This window comes from Lagenorhynchus albirostris, chromosome 11 (genome assembly GCF_949774975.1).
Source record: "Lagenorhynchus albirostris chromosome 11, mLagAlb1.1, whole genome shotgun sequence".
NCBI classification, from domain to species: domain Eukaryota; kingdom Metazoa; phylum Chordata; class Mammalia; order Artiodactyla; family Delphinidae; genus Lagenorhynchus; species Lagenorhynchus albirostris.
This window is the reverse complement of record NC_083105.1, coordinates 38800691-38817924: the sequence shown is the minus strand read 5'-3', so window position 1 is coordinate 38817924 and position 17234 is coordinate 38800691. Positions and strand designations below refer to the sequence as shown.

Below are 17234 nucleotides of genomic sequence, written 5' to 3'. Positions count from 1 at the left end.
TGCTATTGATCCCATCTAGAGTATTTTTAATTTCATTTATTGTGTTGTTCATCGTTGCTTGTTTCATCTTTAGTTCTTCTAGGTCCTTGTTAACTGATTCCTGCATTTTGTCCATTCTATTGTCCATTCTATCTCCAAGATTTCGGATCAACCTTACTATCATTATTCTGAATTCTTTTTCAGGTAGACTGCCTATTTCCTCTTCATTTGTTAGGTCTGGTGCATTTTTATCTTGCTCCTTTATCTGCTGTGTGTTTTTCTGTTTTCTTATTTTGCTTATCTTACTGTGTTTGGGGTCTCCTTTTTGCAGGCTGCAGGTTCGTAGTTCCTCCTGTTTTTGATGTCTGTCTCCAGTGGCTAAGGTTGGTTCAGTGGGTTGTGTAGGCTTCCTGGTGGAGGGGACTAGTGCCTGTGTTGTGGTGGATGAGGCTGGATCTTGTCTCTCTAGTGGGCAGGTTCACGTCTGGTGGTGTGTTTGGGGGTGTCTGTGGCCTTATTATGATTTTAGGCAGCCTCTCTGCTAATGGGTGGGGTTGTGTTCCTGTTTTGCTAGTTGTTTGGCACAGGTTGTCCAGCACTGTGGCTTGCTGCTCGTTGAGTGAAGCTGGGTGCTGGTGTTAAGATGGAGGTCTCTGGGAGATTTTCGCCTTTTGATATTATGTGGAGCTGGGAGGTCTCTTATGGACCAGTGTCCTGAAGTTGGCTGTCCTACCTCAGAGGCAGAGCCCTGACTCCTGGCTGGAGCACCAAGAGCCTTTCATCCACACGGCTCTGAATAAAAGGGAGAAAAAGTAGAGGGAATTAGTAGAAGTATGAGGAAAGAAAGAAGGAACGGAGGGAAGGAAGGAGGGAAGGAGGGAAGGAAGGAAGGAAGGAAGAAAGAAAGAAAGAAAGAAGCAAAGAAGCAAAGAAGGCAAGAAGGAAAGAAAGGAGGGAGGGAGGGAGGGAGGAAGGAAGGAAGGAGGGAAAGAAGGAAAAACAGAAAGAAAGAAGATACAGTAAAAATAAAATAAAGTATAATAAAGTTATTGAATTAAAAAATTCTTATTTCGAAAAAAAAAAAGGGACGGATAGAACCTTAGGACAAATGTTGGAAGCAAAGCTATACAGACAAAATCTTACACAGAGGCGTACACATACACCCTCACTAAAAGAGGTAAAGGGGGAAAAATCATAAATCTTGCTGTCAGAGACCACCTCCTCAATTTGGGATGATTCGTTGTCTAAAGGAGGGAAGGAAGGAAGGAAAGAAAGAAAGAAAGAAAGAAAGGACGAAGGCAAAGTATAATAACGTTCTTAAAATTAAAATTGATTATTAAGAAAAAAATTTTAAGAAAAAACCATGGACGGATAGAACCCTAGGACAAATGGTGGAAGCAAGACTATACAGACAAGATTTCACACAGAAGCATAAACATACGCATTCACAAAAAGAGGAATAGGGAAAAAAATCATAGATCTTGCTCCCAAAGTCCACCTCCTTAATTTGGGATGATTGGCTGTCTATTCATGTATTCCACAGATGCAGGGTACATCAAGTTAATTGTGGAGCTTTAATCCGCTGCTTCTGAGGCTGCTGGGAGAGATTTCCCTTTCTCTTCTTTGTTCTCACAGCTCACAGGGGCTCAGCTTTGGATTTGGCCCTGCCTCTGCGTGTAGGTCGCTGGAGGGCGTCTGTTTTTTGCTCAGACAGGACGGGGTTAAAGGAGCCGCTGATTCGGGGGCTCTGGCGTACTGAGGCCGGCGGGGAGGGAGGGGCACGGAATGCGGGGCGGGCCTGCGGCGGCAAAGTCCGGCGTGACCCTGCACCAGCCCGAGGCCCGCCGTGCGCTCTCCCGGGGAAGTCGTCCCCGGATCCCGGGAACCCGGCAGTGGCGGGCTACACAGGCTCCGCGGAAGAGGGGCGTGGAGAGCGACCTGGGCTCGCACACAGGCCCCTTGGTGGCGGCAGCAGCAGCCCCAACGTCTCCCGCCCGCCTCTGTGGTCCGCGCCTCCAGCCGCGGCTTGCGCCCGTCTCCGGAGTCCGCGCCCTCAGCCGCGGCTCGCGCCCGTCTCTGGAGTTCCTTTAAGCAGCGTTCTTAAACCCCTCTCCTCACGCACCAGGAAACAAAGAGGAAAGAAAAAGTCTCTTGCCTCTTCGGCAGGTGCAGACTTTTCCCCGGACTCCCTCCCGGCTAGCTGTGGTGCACTAACCCCTTCAGGCTATGTTCAAGCCGCCAACCCCAGTCCTCTCCCTAAGCTCCGTCCGAAACCGAAACCCGAGCCTCAGAGCCTCAGCTCGCAGCCCCGCCCGCCCCGGCGGGTGAGCAGACAAGCCTCTCGGGCTGGTGAGTGCCGGTCGGCACCGATCCTCTGTGCGGGAATCTCCCTGCTTTGCCCTCCGCACCCCTGTTACTGTGCTCTCCTCCGCGGCTCCAAAGCTCCCCCCTCCGCCTCCCGCAGTCTCCGCCCGCGAAGGGGCTTCCTAGTGTGTGGAAACTTTTCGTCCTTCACAGCTCCCTCCCACTGGTGCAGGTGCCGTCCCTATTCTTTTGTCTCTGTTTATTCTTTTTTTCTTTTGCCCTACCCAGGTACGTGGGGAGTTTCTTGCCTTTTGGGAGGTCTGAGGTCTTCTGCCAGCCTTCAGTAGGTGTTCTGTAGGAGTTGTTCCACGTGTAGATGTATTTCTGGTGTATCTGTAGGGAGGAAGGCGATCTCCGCGTCTTACTCTTCCGCCATCTTCCTGCTGTCTCTTCAGAAACTTTATTTTGAAGGAACTAGAAATTCAGTTTAATTAATATTATTTTGTGTCAAGTTTCAGTTGGCGAAAACAACACCCTGTTAATAGAGAAAAAAATAGATTGTTGTGCTTCCTAAGGGAATGTGTTAGATTTGGACTGTAATGACTAAATACATTATGTTGATAAGTTAAATGTAAATTAACTAATAAAAACATATTAGATACACTTCCCTGAAAATACACATGGGATTGAAAAGTCCTCTAAAATGTCTTTGTGGGTTTGGGTATTCAATAATTTTAAAACACAATGGAAACATTTATTTAGCCCTTCTTACAGATAAGCTTATCAACCTTGCATAGAAAGGTTTTCTCCTGTGTCTGGGTCTGAGAAGAGCAAAAGAAAAGATTCAGCTGGGAAGGGATAAATGCAGGAAGGAAAATCAGTGTAGCAAGAGAGAATGCAGGAGAAAATACTGCTATAATTGCTTTAAATGCAGATCACGGGCTCTTTGCATTTTTGCCAATTCTGCTTAAGCACCAGAATATTAAAACTAGCTTTCAAGGGGCTCCCTGTCTCAGCGCACAGGCAGACATGCAAACAAATGATTGGGATAGAATGTAATGGCAGAGCAGTGGAATGAGAGACAAACTATCTGGTAAGTGAGCCATGAAGGCTTCACAGTGTAGGTCTCCAAGGGGGGCTAAGACTTTGCTGGATGAAGAGGAGAGAAAGGCATTGCAGGGAAGAGAATAGCTAGAGCCAAGGTGTCAAGATGTGAAAGCATCAGGCATGTTGAGGGAAAGAGTAAATGGCCTGGTGTGGCTCTAGGAACAGTATATTTTGGGAAAGGGGTTTCTGGCATGAAGTGATGAGAAAGGTAGATTGGAACCAAATGATCAAAGACTTTCGATGTCAGGGAATTTTGGATCTGATCTTAGCAAGTTATCAACATTTTGGGTTTTTAAAAATTTCAGTAAAAAATTTAATATGACAAGTGTGCATCACCTGACTTTTACATCACAATAAAACAAGTCCTTTGAGGATGGGACGTGTGGAAGCAATTGATTTCTCTGCTGAACACAGCCATCATTTATACTCTTTCTAAGGATTCTAACATGATGATACTATTTCCTTGTATTATCCCCTTTCCAATATTGTTCTGTTGCCCTGGATATGATCTCCATACATTCATCTATCACAAGATTCATAAAGGGATCAAATTCCCACAATATTCCTTGGATACATCTGTTGCTGTTTAATTTCAGTAATAACTTCTTGTTCTTAAATTTTTTTTCAACTTGGGATGGTGAGCCTTGCTCATGGCGTCTCCTCAGTGTGCTTAGAGCTGCCTTGAAATGGTACTTGTGGTCTCCCTCACACTCCTGTGGTATCATCAGAGGTTTTTAAAGAGGAAAAGGACAAGGATGTATTATTCAATAGTCTTCCTTCTAGGCTAATCTACCTGGAACACCAAGCCCAGGGCCTTGTTAGAGGACACTGCTGCCTTCTGGGTCATTGCCACCTCTCACTCATGCTCTCCAACCTCAACTAAGCAATGTATCTATCACACACCACTTTTAGCTTCCCTTACCATTCTTCTCAAACTTTCACAGCTTCCTTAAAACCTACCAAGTGCCAATACCCTCTTCCTTTCTTTTTTCAAGCAACTGGTGATTGCCTTTGCTTCCCAGACTATATTTGATCCGTGGAACATCTGTTGTTTTAATCTGGTTATCTGTGGTTAACCAGAGTCAGTTAACATTCTTATCATGGTCATCCATGGCATTGATAGCCCTGGACATATGACGTCTACATCAATTCAGGCAAGACCTGCACCTGCATCATAAAGTAGACTAATAATCTTTTAAATACATAGTTATTGAGTACCTATTATGTGAAGGATATTTTAGGCACTGGAGAGACAGTGAAGACCAAAACAAATGAGACATCTGCTCCCTGGAGTTTCATGGCTTATAACAGGGGTTGGCAAACTACAGCTTGTGGATCAAATCTGGCCCATCATCTTTTTTTAATATAAAGTTTTATTGAAACACAGACACATTCATTGTTTATGTATTGTCTATGGCTGCTTTCATGCTAAAAGGGCAGAGTTATGTAGTTGCAACAGAGACTGATTGGCCTGGAAAGCCTACATGTTTACTCTCACTTTTTACAGAAAAAGTTTGCTGATCCCTGGTCCAGAACAGTGCTTCTTGAACTATCTGTAATCAAAAACCAGTTTCATTTTATTTATTTATTTTTTATAAGTTTATTTATTTATTTTTGGCTGCGTTGGGTCTTCGTTGTGGTGCGCGGGCTTCTCATTGCGATGGCTTCTCTTGTTGTGGAGTATGGACTGTAGGTGTGTGGGCTCAGTAGCTGTGGCTCGCGGGCTCTAGAGCACAGGCTCAGTAGTTGTGGCGCACAGGCTTAGTTGCTCCGTGGCATGTGGGATCTTACCAGACCAGGGCTTGAACCTGTGTCCCCTGCATCAGCAGGTGGATTCTTAACCACCACGCCACCAGGGAAGTCCCCAGTTTCATTTTATATTGTATTTTATTTTATAGTGAGAGGATCACTTAACATAAGATCTATTCTCTTAACCAGTTTCTAAGTGTATAATATATTATTGTTGACTGCAGGTACAATGTTGAACAGCAGATCTCTAGAGCTTATTTATCTTTCTTGACTGAAACTTCATCCCCATTTCCTCCTCTCTCTAGCCCCTGGCAACCACCATTCCACTCTTTGATTCTATGAATTTGATTATTTTAGATACCTTATATTAGTGGAAGTATTCAATATTTATGTTTCTGTGATTGGCTTATTTTTCTTAGCATAATGTCCTCAAGGTTCATTCATGTTGTATATTGCAGGATTTCCTTCTTTTTAAAGTCAAAGAGTATTCTATTTTATGTATACACCACATTTTCTTTATCCGTTCATCTAATGGTGGACATTTAGGTTATTTCCACATCGTGGCTATTGTGAATATTGCTGTAATAAACATAAAAGCACTATTATCTTTTAGAGATCCTGATTTAAATTCTTTTGGATTAATACCCACAAATGGGACTGCTCGGTTATATGGTAGTTCTATTTTTAATTTTTTTTTTTTTTTTTTTTTTTTTTGCGGTACGTGGGCCTCTCACTGTTGTGGCCTCTCCCGCTGCGGAGCACAGGCTCCGGACGCGCAGGCTCAGCGGCCATGGCTCACGGGCCCAGTCGCTCCGCGGCATGTGGGATCTTCTCAGACCGGGGCACGAACCCATGTCCCCTGCATCAGCAGGCGGACTCTCAACCACTGCGCCACCAGGGAAGCCCTATTTTTAATTTTTTGAGAAACCTCCATACTGTTTTCCATAGCAGTGGCACCATTTTGCATTCCCAATGTACAAGGGTTCCAATTTCTCTACATCCTAGCCAACACTTCTTGTCTTTTTTTTGATAATAAGCAAACGGACAGGTGTGAGGTGATATCTCATTGTGGTTTTGATTTGAATTTCTCTGATAATTAGTGATGTTGAGCATTTTTTCATATACCATTGACCTTTTGTATGTCTTTTTTAGAAAAATGTTCAAGTCTAGTTCATTTTTAAATCAGAGTATTAGTTTTTTTTTTAACTATTGAGTTGTAGGAATTCCTCATATATTTTAGACAATAACCCCTTTTCAGATATGTGATTTGCAAATATTTTCTCCCATTTCATAGGTTGCCTTTTAATTGTTCCCTTTACTGTGCAGAAACTTTTTAGTTTGATGTAGTACCACTTGCTTATTTTTGTTGCCTGTGCTTTTGCTGTCATATCTGTGAAATCATCGCCAAGGCCACTGTCATGAAGTTTTTCTCCTACGTTTTCTTCTAGGAGTTTTACAGGTTTTGGTCTTATGTTTAAGAATTTGATGCATTTTGAGCTGGTTTTTCTGTATGATGTAAAGTTAGGGTCCAGTTTCATTCTTTTACATGTAGATATCCAGTTTTCCCACACTTTTTGTTGAACAAACTATCCTTTTTCCCATTGTGTATTCCTGGTACCCTTGTCAGATATTAGTTGACCATATACACACGGGTTTATTTCTCTGCTTTGTACTCTGTTTTTTTTTTTTTTTTTTTTGCGGTACGCGGGCCTCTCACTGTTGTGGCCTCTCCTGTTGCGGAGCACAGGCTCTGGACGCGCAGGCTCAGCGGCCATAGCTCATGGGCCCAGCCGCTCCGCGGCACGTGGGATCTTCCCAGACCGGGGCACGAACCTGTGTCCCCATCATCGGCAGGTGGACTCTCAACCACTGCGCCACCAGGGAAGCCCTGTACTCTGTTTTGATTTGATGCTTTAATTAAAATGATATTGTACCATACTGTTTTGATTACTCTAGCTTTGTAATATATTTTGAAATCAGAAACTGTGATACCGCAGCTTTGTTCTTCTTTCTCAAGATTGATTTGGCTATTCAGAGTCATTTGTGATTTCATATGAATTTTAGAACTGTTTTTTTTTGTTTCTGTAAAAAATGCCATTGGAATATTGATAGAGAATACAATGAATGTGTAGATTACTTTGGATAGTATGATCATTTTAACAATATCAGTTCTTCCAATCAGTGAACATAAGATGTTTTTCCATTTGTTTGTGTTATATTCATTTCTTTTATCAGTGATTTGTAGTTTTCAGTATACAAGTCTTTCACCCCTTTAGTTAAGGTTATTCATATGTATTTTATTCCTTTTGGTGCTATTGTAAGTAGGATTATTTTCCTAATTTCCTTTTCAGATAGTTCATTGTTAGTCTATATAAATGCTACTGATTTTTGTATGTTGATTTTGTAACCTGCAACTTTACTGAATTTATTAGTTCTAAAAGCTTTTTAAAAAATGGAATCTTTAGGGTTTTCTATATATAAGATCATGTTGTCTGCAAACAGGAACACTTTTACTTCTTCCTTTCTAATTTGGATGACTTTTATTTCTGTTTCTTGCGTAATTTCTCTGGCTACGTCTTCTAGTACTATGTTAAGCAGAAGTGGTGAGAGTGGGCATCCTTGCCTTGTTCATGATCTTAAAAGAAAAGCTTTTAGCTTTTCACCATTGAGTATGTTAGTTGTGGGCTTGTCATATATATCCTTTATTATAATGAGGTACATTTTTTTTCTATACCTAGTTTATTAAGAGTTTTTATCATAAAAGGTGTTAGATGTTTTCAAATGCTTTTTCTGCATCCATTTACATGATCATATGATTTTTATTCTTTATTCTATTAACGTTGTGTATCACATTAATTGATTTTTGTATGTTGAAACATCCTTGCATCCCAGGGATAAATCTCACTTTGTCATGCTTATGATCATTTTAATATGCTACTGAATTTGCTTTCTTAGCATTTTGCTCTGGATTTTTGCACCTCTTTTCATCAGGTTGGCATGTAGTTTTCTTTTCTTGTGGTGTTTTTGTCTGTCTTTAGTATCAAAGTAATGCTGACCTCTTAAAATGAGTTTTCAAGTGTTCCCTCCTTTTCAATTTTTTGAAAGAGAAGGATTGGTACTAATTTGTCTTTAAATGTTTGGTAGAATTCATCAGTGAAACCATCTGGTCCTGGACTTTTCTTTTTGGGGAGGTTTTTGATCATTGATTCAATCTCTGTGTTGGTTAGAGGTTTATTCATACTTTCTATTTCTTCATGATTTTATTTATAGTATGTTTCTAGGAATTTATCTGTTTCTTCTAGGTTATCCAATTTGTTGGCATACTGTTGTGCATCATAGTCTCTTTTGATACTTTTCATTTCTGTGGCATCAGTTGCAATGTCTCTTCTTTCTTTCATTTCTGATTTTAATATTTGGGACTTCTCTGTTTTTTTCTCAGTCTAGACAAAGTTTGTAAACTTTATTTTTTCAAAAAAACAGCTCTTAGCTTCATTCATTTTTTGCTACTGTTTTTCTGTTTTCTATTTCATTTATTTCTGCTCTTACCTTTGTTGTGTCCTTCCTTCTGCCAATTAGCTTGTTTCTCCTTTTCCTAGTTTCTTGATGTGCACAGGTAAGTTGTTTATTTGAAATCTTTTTTCTTTTTTAACACAGGCATTTATTTCTATGAACTTCCCTTTTAGTACTGCTTTTGCAGCATCCCATAAATTTGGTGTGTTGTGTTTTCATTTTTGTTGTCTCAAAAAAAAAAATATATATATATATTTTTTTGTGGTACATGGGCCTCTCACTGTTGTGGCCTCTCCCGTTGCAGAGCACAGGCTGTGGACGCACAGGCTCCGCGGCCATGGCTCACGGGCCCAGCTGCTCCATGGCATGTGGGATCTTCCTGGACCGGGGCACGAACCCGTGTCCCCTTCATCGGCAGGCGGACTCTCAACCACTGCACCACCAGGGAAGCCCTCAGAATATTTTTTAATTTCCTTTTTGATTTTTTTCTTTGAACTAGTGGTTGTTCAAGAGTATGTTGTTTAATTTTTGTGCTTGTCAATTTTCCAGTTTTCCTTTTCCTATTGATTTCCAGTTTCATTTCTTTGTGGTATGATTTCAATCTTCTTAAATTTGTTAAGGCTAGTTTTTTGTCCTAACATGTGAGCTGTCCTGGAGAAAGATCTGTGTGTGCTTGAGGAGAATGTGTATTCTACTGTTGTGGGGTAGAATGTTCTACATATGTTAGCAAATGTTTGCTCTATTGTGTTATTCAGGACCTCTATTTCTTTACTGATCTTCTGTTCAGATATTACAGTCCATTACTGAAGGTTGGGAACTGAAGTCTCCTACTTTTGTTGTATTGGTGTTTATTTCTTCCTTCAGTTCTGTCAGTGTTCACTATATATTATTTATGTGCTCTGACCTTGGATGCATATGTAACTGTTATATCTTCCTGGTAGATTGATCCTTTTATCAGTATATAATGTCCTTTTTCTCTTGCGACTTTTTTTCTTTCAACCCCTGCTCTCTTTTGGTTACCATTTACATGGAATATTTTTTTCCATCCTTTCATTTTCAGCTTATATGTGTCCTTAAATCTAAAGTGAGTTTCTTGTAGACAGCATGTAGTTGGGTCTTGTTTTTAATTCACTCAGCCACTCTGCGTCTTTTGGTTAGAGAATCGAATCCATTTACATTTAAAGTAATTATTGATACAGAAGACTTTACTGTTACCATTTTTTAAGTTGTTTTCTGTTAAGATCAGTTAAAAATTTTAAGAAGTCAGTTGTGGACAGATGTTTTTGTAGATTATAAGAAAAATGAATTACTAGAAAAACAAAATAAAAAGTCAAATATGAAAAATACAAACCATAATTACTATATCAAATTGTTATAAAAGTTTCTAAAATCTTAATCTTAGTTTCTGTTTTTATCTCCTGGAGGATAAGGAGATAATAAATAACTAATAAATAAATAAATAAATAATAAAAATAAATAATTTGCAGATCAACACTGGCCAGTAAACCATACTTTGAGGAGTGCTAGTCTAGAAGGAAAGACAGAAATCAATCAAATAATAACATAAATAATTATCCTAGATCAAATTTTACTAAGAGCTATGATTAAAAATCATCAAATTATGTGTGCCCTTGGTGCAGGGGAGACCAAGACAGGAATTTCTGAAGAGAAGAGCTCTGAGCTGAGATTAATGTATGTGAATTAGTCATACAGAGAGTATTTATTTACCAGAATCTGATGACAGTAAGAGAGCACCTGTGGAAATAGAACTACATGTGCAAAAACCCTATGGTGGGAAGGAAATTAATACATGCTTGGAACTGTGTCAAGCACTTCATGTATATTTTTCACTTAATCCCCTCAACAATCCAGTAAGTTCATTATTATCTTACACTCATGCTGTCCATCCTCAGTTAAGCAAAACATTAGCATGCCTCTTTTTATCATCTATTTTATAGATAAGAAACCTGAGGAGTAGAGATGTGAAATAACTTATTCAAAAATCACTTAGCTATCTAGTAAGGGGTAGAATTGGAATTGGATTCCAAGACTGTTTGATGCCACAGTCTGTTCTTTTACCCACTGTACTATGCTACTCTCATATTTAATCTGAATAACCCATGATTTCAACCCTGAGTCATTTGCCTCCAGTTCCCAGCAATCTTTAAGAACCATCTTAATTTTACTCTCTTCCTTGGTAAAGCTGGAATCTGTGATAAGATTTATCACACTCCCAATTGTTTCCACTGAGAAAGTGGATGGAGAACCAGAAATTCCATGAAAGCTAGGATTAGGCACCATAGCCCTTAGTAGTACATTTTTAAAGGAGAGGTATGTAGCTCATATCAGAATTATGTTCATTTGTGAGTAATAAGAACTCCAAATAATAGTTGCTTCAAGATTGAAAGTTGTTTTTCTCTCATGTAAAACTGCATAGACAGATAGTTCAGACTCTATTTTATGAAGTCATCAAGGCCCCAGGCTTCTTCTCTCTTGCTTTTCTGCCATCCACAGCAAGCCATCTTATGATCCAAGATGACTGCTCAGGCACTGTATTAGTTTCCTAGGGCTTCTGCAACAAAGTGCCATGAACTAGGTGGCTTACAATAATGGAAATTTATTGTCTCACAGTTCTGGAGGCTGAAAGTCTGAAATGAAGGAGTATGGCCATACCCTCTCTAAAGGATGTAGTGAAGAATCCTTCCTTGCCTCTCCTAGCTTCTGCTGCTTGCTGGCATTCTTTGGTTTTCCTTTGCTTGTAGATGTATTACTCTGATCTCTACCTCTGTCATAACAGGGCTATCTCCTCTACATTGTCTTCCTTCTGTGCCCATCTGGGTGTCTTCACGTGGTGTTGTCCCTATATGTCTGTGTTCAAGTTTTGTCTTATGAGGATAGCAGTTGTATTAGATTAAGGCCCACTCTAATAACCTTATCTTAACTTGATTACATCTGCAAAGACCCTATTTCCAAATAGTCTCATCCAGAGGGACTGGGGGTTAGGACTTCACTGTATCTTATTTTTTGGAGGGAGGTACAACTTAATCCATGACAGCCTCCAACATTATATCTACATTTCATCCTGCAAAAGTAATAAAGGAAGAAGGAGGCTATGCTTTTTTCCTCTAAGGATACTTTCTATGTGGTATACAGAAAAATTTTGCTTACAGTTGTCATACTTGGGTGCAAGGGAGGTTGACTAGCTTTGTGCCCAGTTAAATTGGAGATTCTGTTACTAAGGAAGAAGAAATGAATTCATATTGAGTGACAGCAAGCAATCTCTGCCATGTGGTCTAAAATTGCTCTTTAAACCAGTTTCTCTGATCTATTGAATTGCAGTGCTTGACACTCTCATAGAAAGCTACATAGCATATCACCTGTTTTAGGCTGGGGCAGAGATACATGGTTTCCTGGAAGTTTCTAACAAGCCCGTACCACAGTGTGATTGTGTGACTTGGTGACGTGATCCTGAGCTAGTCATTAAACTTCTCTGAGTCTCAGTTTCCTCATTTTTATATTAAGGATAATATCTATCTCTTGTAATTGATGTATAGCTTAAGTCAGATAATATTATATGTGAAAGTTCCTGTCATAAATAAGGTACTCTATATCTGGTTATTAAATATGAATCCTGGAAGGAGAAAAACAGAAAAGGAAGGAGGAAGGGAAAGAAAAATTGCTTTCTGCATATAACATTCTAATGAAAAGAAAAGCTTACGTGAAGAAAATGTGTATTTTCTTCAGTGTCTTTTAAAGCAAGTCATGTTTCTCTTGAGAAAATATCAATCTGTTTGCTCTCAACAGTTCTTTTTGATGTGATATAAAGCCATCCCACACATTTTGAATTATTATTTGAAGGGTATTTGTTAGCCATTCAGGTCAGAAAACAATCACTGAACAGATCATCCCACATGACCTGATCAAGAGGCAACTACTGCTATTGCAGTTAGAGGAGTTGTGCAAATGACTCCTCGGGCATTGCATAGATAATATGCTTAGTTTTTCCAGTAAACATTATAGCAGAGTTTGCTAGTTGTCCCCCAATATCCAGTCCCCTCTCTTTTTCCATGAGGTTGAATTTTAAGCTTGGGTATATGGCCACCCACCCAATGATTGCATTTCTCAATTGCCACTAAGTGTGGCCATATGATCAAGCCAATGGGTTTAAGCATAAGTAATGTGTGCAACTTCTGGGTCATGTCCTTAATCTTTCCCTGCATCTCTGTTCTCCTCCTGCTCTCTCAGATGTGTATGTGATGCTGAGACTTCTTTGATGACTGCAACTATTTAGGACAGGAGAACAACAAGATAACATGAGCCCTGTGTTCCTAATACCATGAAGCTGCCTATCAGCCAGTTCTGCTTAAACTTGGATTGTTATGTGAAAATAAACTATTTTGTTTAAATCACTATTATTCTGGGTTTTGTTATAGCAACTGAACCTGTATCCTAAAAAATACAGAATTTGGTACTTAGAAGTGGGCACTGGCTGAGTGGTCAGGTGGTGGGTTCAAGAACACAGTTATTGCAGTCTGGAAAGCTGGCTATCATTATTACACAATGGAAATAGATTTCAAAAGCTGTCATCTGCAATAACTTGGAAAGTGAACCAAACACTCATGGAGACCATAGCTCTAAGAAAAAAGATAAAAAAAAGAAAAATCAGGATATTGGAATGTATTGGTTCCTTCTTTAGTTCTTTCAGCAAAGTTTTCAAGGCAGATATAGATTCAGACTGGATTGAGTCAATTGCAAGCAGAGATGGAAGGGAATACAACTTTCCTAAAAGAAGATCTTTCTACCTAGGCCAGCAATCTAAGTTGACTAAGGGTTGAGTAATTTAGGAAGGGTTGAAAGAACCAGCTGCTTCTGCAGTCCAAACCGTAGCAATAATATAGGTGGTTGTTAACGGTAGGAGTGGCAAGAAGATGTTTTTGGTTCCTTATTAATCTCTACCAACTGCCTCTCAAGTGAGTCCAAATTAAAAAGATAATACATTTTCAAGTGGATTTTCTTCAGTGTTCTATAAGAACATCATTACAAACTTTAATGGTTTATTGATTGGCACAAACAATCTATGTAAAAAGATTATTATGCTTATTATGTAAAAGAAACCTCAAATAAATTTATCTAGCTCAAAGATCTTCAAAGCAAAATATGCAGTCCCCTGGGGTAAAAGGAGATTTTCCAATGGGTACTTGGACACACATAACTTAAAGAGGGTCAGTTTATAGATATTAAACTTCCATGTTTATTCTTTCTAAAAATTGATCTACCTGAGAATTTTCCCCATGGTCAAGAGTCATTGTATTTCTCTTTTGCTGACTTTCCTTCAAAATTATCCTCCCACTTGACTAAAAAAGGCCTACTACCTCTCTCCCATCTGCAATCTAGCATACTGCAAATGTTCAGTCCTTTATGATGTTTGCAATAATTGTTGACTAATACTAACCAGAAGTCTTTTAATGAAACACTTCGGCCATTGTTGTTTTAGGGAAAAAAACCCACTTACTTTCAATTTATATACATGGTTTTATTGCAAAGAAATATTATGGAGGTGATTAATATGACAGAAAACACAAACTATATTACATCATGTAATTCTGTTAGGGAAGTGAAAAGAAAATAAGAATGCAAGGAACAAAAGGAACTGTTAGAGAAGAATTTGTTCACTTAAATTCATTTAAAATGAATGATGGTGGTGTCAAGTCACTATATTATTTACATTCTTTCTGATACATTTAAAAGAGTGTTATAACCATTTTTTAAAAAAATGTCAAAATGTACAGTATGTCAGAATTGCATCTTTTCCTACTATTTAAACTTATGGGGGAGAGATTTTATATTTAGGCTTTAAAATGTTGGTGGGGCTTCATAGTATTTAAATGTTCTTTAATTGTATACTCAAGCAAAAATGTTTGAAGACCCCTTCTATTCCCCATTGTAACTGGATTACTGCCCATAAGCCCTTCCTATATAGTACGGACCCTCTGTTGCTCCAGAGCAAATAATGCCTTTGTTTAGAATTGCTGATAACTTCTGGATGGTTGCATATTGTCTGTGGAAGCCAAATGAAATCAGCAGAAGTTTTGTCTGCATAAAGTGTAGAGGATGTTAAACTTCAGACTTGGGTAGAATGGATGGGCCTTTCAGTTTAAGCCTTAACAGTAACATTAGGTTATTTGAGGTGAAGAAACATACGTGGAAACACTAACAATGTATGCCTGTCTTTTTTCTTCTTTTGATGAGGTTTTCCCTTTTTTTCTTTTTTCCAGAAAAGGTTGAAAGTATACTTTCTCATTCCTTCCATATTTGATACTGTTACATGGAGATAATCTTGCTGAAACAATGTTATTCTACATGCTTTTCTTGTATCCAAAGCAAATACTGGTTTCCAGTCTTTTGTATTTTTTCAAGTAGGACTGTTAAGAGATCCCAGTTATGAACTGTATTAATCCTACTATAGCTAGAAGGCTTGGCAAGTGTTTTCTAATGAAACATTGTATACCTTATTAGGTTTGTTGCTTTATTTTAAACAAAGGAGATTGGGAAGAATAAGTCAATGGAATGTTTTAAAAAACACTTTAGCTTGATTTTCTAATAAGGAAAAAGTATTAGACTTGTATTAGCACACTGATCACCTTTAAAAAATACTGTATGAAGATGGGGATTGAACATCATCTTAATAACACTTTACTTTCTCTTGAACAGAAATTTCCTCTCTACCATAGTTCATATTAATTGTTCCTATTAAAGCCAACTGCAAAAAAGGCTAACAAATCATGGTATAATTTGTCTTGTAACTGGAATATATTGATTTTCTATATATTTTTTACCAATTTGAGAGAAATAAAACTTGCGTTTATTTTATCTGTGAATTTGGATACTCAGTGGAGAATTTACTCAGCCACATTTCTCTGGGAACTGCCTGTTCTACCACAGGATGTTTCCTTCCCCTGATAGTCTTATTTCTGTGAAAATGCCCATTTTGGGCATGAAAAGAGTCGATTGATTGGACCAGGGGTTGCACTGTTCTCTCCTCCCCAACCTGAGCTGAGCCAACCAGACATTCTTCCAGGAAGTTAGAGTCAGAGCTGAGAGACTGGAGTTTGTTCTCCACCTGGGACTGGGCCCATTGCTTATAACCTTGGAGCTGGGATACAACCTGCCTTTGGGAAAGAATAACTGGTTTGTCCCTAACATTAATTGGACCAGGAACAAGAGTAGAAATGATGGCCCTCATATCATATGTTTAAACATTGGAAAGGCATAAATTAAGAAAACAAACTATTAAATATGGTATTTTTACCTTCCTGTTTTTGACAAATATAATTTTTAGCAGACTTGGAGGTGAAGTTTGAAAATTTAAAGTTCTGAGACTCTTCAGAGTCTTTCTGCAATGGAAAGTGACTTTGGGCGGAGAGATGGTTTGTAGCCCCTCATCTTTCCATCAGGCACCACAAAGGGCCATGCATTGCATGTACTAGACACTCCAGGAGCTCATCAAAGCAGCATCCACTTTGGCCATGCTTTGGGACTAGAGGGGCACACCTGCAGAACAGTTTGTCCACAGGAAGACAGACCCAGAAAAAAAGATAGAACAGGTCCTGGAAATAAACTCAGGCCCTCTGGGAGCAGGGAATTCTGTGTCCTCAAGTGCCCAGACCATGTTCTTGAAAGGGCTATATGGGCTCTGGAAAGGCACAGTTGTGGGCTTTTTTTTTTTTTGTATTGTTTTTTTTATTATTATTATTTTTAATAGGCTTTATTTTTTAGGGCAGTTTTAGGTATTGATGCAAGTTTAGCAATAGTGAGCAGAAAGTTCCTATAGCAGAGTTCCTGTATACTCCGTCCCCACACTTACATGGGAGAGGCTATGCATGTGTTGGGGTATATCTTTTTAACCCCACGGACTCTGTGCCTCATGGGGAAGGGCACAGTCTGGGAAGGGCAAGAGTGGGACCCTCTAAAGTTCTGAGGCCAGGGCAGAACTTCTGAGGTCCCTCTTGCCTGAGCCTAAGGGCGATATTGGAGAAGAAGAAGATAGGCAGAACTAATAAAACAAGAGACAAGGAGTTCCAGGGATCTTCCAATTCCTGGTTTTAGTCCCTTTCAAGGCTCTGCTATTTTCCTGTTCTAGTTTTGTTTTTGTTTTGCTTTTTTTTTTTTTTTTTTTTTTGCGGTATGTGGGCCTCTCACCGTTGTGGACTCTCCCGTTGCAGAGCACAGGCTCCAGACGCGCAGGCTCAGCGGCCATGGCTCACGGGCCCAGCCGCTCCGCGGTATGTGGGATCTTCCCGGACCGGGGCATGAGCCTGTGTCCCCTACATTGGCAGGTGGACTCTCAACCATTGCGCCACCAGGGAAGCCCTCTTTTTTTTTTTAAAAAGTTTGCAAATTTATTGACAGGTTGCTGTTCTGTTTTTTTGTTTAAAAGATTTTTTAAAAATTGAGGTATAGTCAATGTACAATATTATATGTTATAGGTGTACAATATAGTGATTCACAATTTTAAAGGTTATACTCCATTTATAGTTATAAAATATTGACTATATTCCCTGTGTTGTACAATATATCCTTGTAGC

The 17234-nt window shown here is 39.3% G+C and overlaps 1 pseudogene; it reads right to left on the bottom strand.

The window, feature by feature from the left end:
• Positions 1-3811: 3811 nt before the first annotated feature.
• LOC132529352 (small nuclear ribonucleoprotein G-like) lies at positions 3812-4042 on the bottom strand (annotated as a pseudogene).
• Positions 4043-17234: the final 13192 nt, after the last annotated feature.